This window comes from Lagopus muta, chromosome 13 (genome assembly GCF_023343835.1).
Source record: "Lagopus muta isolate bLagMut1 chromosome 13, bLagMut1 primary, whole genome shotgun sequence".
Lineage (NCBI taxonomy): Eukaryota > Metazoa > Chordata > Aves > Galliformes > Phasianidae > Lagopus > Lagopus muta.
In genome coordinates this window covers 7,561,657-7,564,829 of record NC_064445.1, presented here as the reverse complement: position 1 = coordinate 7,564,829, position 3,173 = coordinate 7,561,657, and the positions used below count along the sequence as shown (strand labels likewise).

Genomic DNA, 3,173 nt, shown 5'->3' with positions numbered 1-3,173 from the left:
GCTTTGATAGTACAGTAAATTTGCTGGAAGGTATTAACCATTTAAAGCTTTAGAACTGATTGGCAATTTCTGCCATCCATTCTTTCTTTCTATAGGGAACAGAAAATGTTAGGTTCTGAATTAGTCAAATATATATATAAATTACTTGAGTTATTAATCTAAATTGTACATAAATATTTTAGCAATTAAAAAAATAACACTGATGGTTTGCATTATATAATTTTTCTATAATAATGTCAAAACACGTTAAGTAGCAATTTATGTCATGATAACTGTTACTCAAAATACAAAAATATTTGCATTACATGATGTTATGGTGTGGAATACTGATAACCAAAAATCATAAAACCATGACAAGGAATTACAAAATTATACACTATGCATTACATCAAGTGATACAAGGACAAAAACAATAATGGTTCTATTATTCAGCTGTATATACAACTATTTCTTTTTAATAAAAAAATACATACCCCAGAATCACCAGGAAATCAAACAGCCAAAATTGACTCCCACCAGCTGCTCACAGTTACTTAAGGCCCTACCCATTAGTAGGCTTCTCTCAGCTGTGGCTCATTTATTTTTCTCCACATACTCCTTCCATATCAGTGATATAATTCCAGCTGATTTATGCACTGAGGTGACACACTTCATCAGGTTAGATTAATTCACCAACTCCTGTGTGCTATTATAGGCAGTTTTTGGCTCTATACTTATGGAGATAGTTGGACAGTTAAGGTTAGCATTTGACATAACAAAGAGTAATTTTTTTATACTTAAACACACATTTCTTTCAGTGGTCACATGTAATGAAAGAGCACATAGGCCCAGTCATTTTACAAATGCATAACAAAAACAGAATATTTTTGGTTGAAGTTTAATGAGAGTTTAAAGTTCAGCCTTCATCAGTGGGAAGGGATAAGGAGAGGAGAAATGTTTTCTTATGTTATCTCTGACAATCTGCAACTACAAAGAAGTCATACAGTTTTCAGGGGTCTCTGGGTTAGTAAGCTTATATTTGTATTATATTATGTAGCATATACATCTTGAGTTTTTGTGATTCACCTTAATCATTTTCAAAGCTCATTTTCCAGCTAATCCATATTTCTTTACTGTATGGCAGTGTTTCACTCTTGTCCAGCATGTTCAGTATTTCTGCACATTGCTAGAGGTGGTAAGGGATTTACTTGTTTTTCCTCTATGTAGAATTGACAGCACTTATAACACTTATGACAGCCTTCTAACTCTTTGATTAACAAGGAAGGTTTCAACGTTTCTCCTTTCAATTATCAATTACAAATGGAACATGAGCAAGTAAGTAGCAATCTTTGAAATACTTACTAGTCAGACCAGAATCTTTTATTCCTCTGTGCACTATTGTTGTTTTTTTTTCCCTTGACCATCACACAGCACCTCAGAGTATGTATCTCATTACAGATTTTACTGTATTTCACAGAAAATAGGGCTCAAAAGAAAACTAACAAGCGGAATAGAATCGCTCTACGTGATGAGGAACTGAGAAAGAATTACCATAATTTGTGTGAATTTCACCACTGAACTAGAAAAAAATGAAGAATTTTTAAGAAGAAAGTATACCTAAAATTATTTTTAAACGCTATATTTTTTTGTTTGTTTGTTTGCTTTCATCTTTGAGTAAGATAGAGTGTTTTGGAAGATGGGGTTTTCTATGATCTCCTGCTGGGAATAGTCTCATGTGAAGCTGCCTAGTGCTTTGTGAAGTATATAAATAGGGTGACAAGTTACAGCTAAATTTAAGAGAGAAGATGTCAACTTAAGCTTAATGCTTTAAATCTTGTTACTTGCATGATTCTTATGTGATACATCTACAGATGAGATCAATGGAAATTGAAGTTCCTTCATTATAGAAGAGAAATTGCTGTTGGTATATCATTTTTCATTAAAATCTGGTGTGCATCCTTCCCAACTGTTTTGCCAGAAAATTTATGATACTCCAGTTGAGCTATGATTATTGTTATTTTTTTATACACAAGGACTTGTGCTGGGAATAAAAAGGAGAAGTTAATGCACTCCTATAACTGCTTTTCCATATCTCTATCCATATCCAGTATTTAATAGTTACAATTGCTTAAAGCCGAAAAAAAAAAAAAAAGACAATTTGAGGTTATTGTTAAAATGTAGATGATTCAACCTGAACTCTTTCATGAAGATTGTCTACATATGAAGATCAACATACAAAGAAGTTACATTGTAAATAAATTTTTAATATACAAGCCTATGTAAACAGAATTTCTACAACACCGAAGTCTAATTGCTTCTCCCTTTTCTAAGAAGCTGGTAGATATCAACTATATTTTTACATGTGATAAAGAACAAGATTATAAGTATGCCTGGTGCTCTGCATACAAATATTTTTATAAATACAAGTTTATGACTATAAAGCGCCCATTGCGTGACAGCACAAGATTCTTCTCAGCATTTGCTAAATGAAATTTCTCACCTTCTCTGTTCCTAAAATAAACTGCTCTTCACACCTACTACACACTTTTCACTTTTCCTAAATAGTTTCACACACTGCCTATGCTTGCTGTCTTTGTTTGCTAGCCTGTAAGTCCTTTTCTCACCACGTCCAGCCACTGTGACGACTGCTGATTCATTTGATAAAAGCCTACTCTTCATTTACTGGTATTTCTCCAAGTACGATGCACTACCTAACCTCTGCCGTTTGTAATTCCCCATTTAGTTGATCTTTTTTCCAACATTTCTTGCCACTAGAACACTGAACCTACCTAATTTGCATTTTCATATGACCATAAATGCCTAACAGCTCGAATCTGCTTACCTTGCACTTTCTCTATATTTACTCTTATCTGCAGTATCTCATTAACAGCACAGACCACAAGAATTCAGCAATAAAAACAGACTGTTCATATAAAGTAGCTATAACAATGGCACTCTGTGTTCGATTAACACATCTTTTCAAGGTGTCAAAGTAATATTTCCCCATAAACTTCGGGTTCCTCAAGTTGCTTCAGTGTGACTGAACTCTGATCTTTATTGTGTCAATTTGTCTGCATTTCTCTGTATCGTGGGTCTGATTACTGCAGACATAAGGTTTGTTGCTGAAGAAACAGAATTCAGGAGCCACTAGTGTGCTGCAAGCTTAGATATTGGGAAGTGTTTCAAAAAAAAAA

The 3,173-nt window shown here is 33.7% G+C and overlaps 1 long non-coding RNA gene across 2 annotated transcripts; it reads left to right on the top strand.

Annotated features, from left to right (window-relative positions):
* The first annotated feature begins 602 nt into the window (after nucleotides 1-602).
* Nucleotides 603-2,214, top strand: LOC125699872 (uncharacterized). 2 transcript variants are annotated; one of them, XR_007379720.1, is made up of 3 exons: nucleotides 603-657; nucleotides 1,207-1,314; nucleotides 1,457-2,214. It is a non-coding gene; the product is annotated as an uncharacterized LOC125699872 (long non-coding RNA). The 2 variants fall into 2 exon arrangements; XR_007379719.1 differs by having other exon boundaries at nucleotides 633-738.
* The last annotated feature ends 959 nt before the right edge of the window (nucleotides 2,215-3,173 follow it).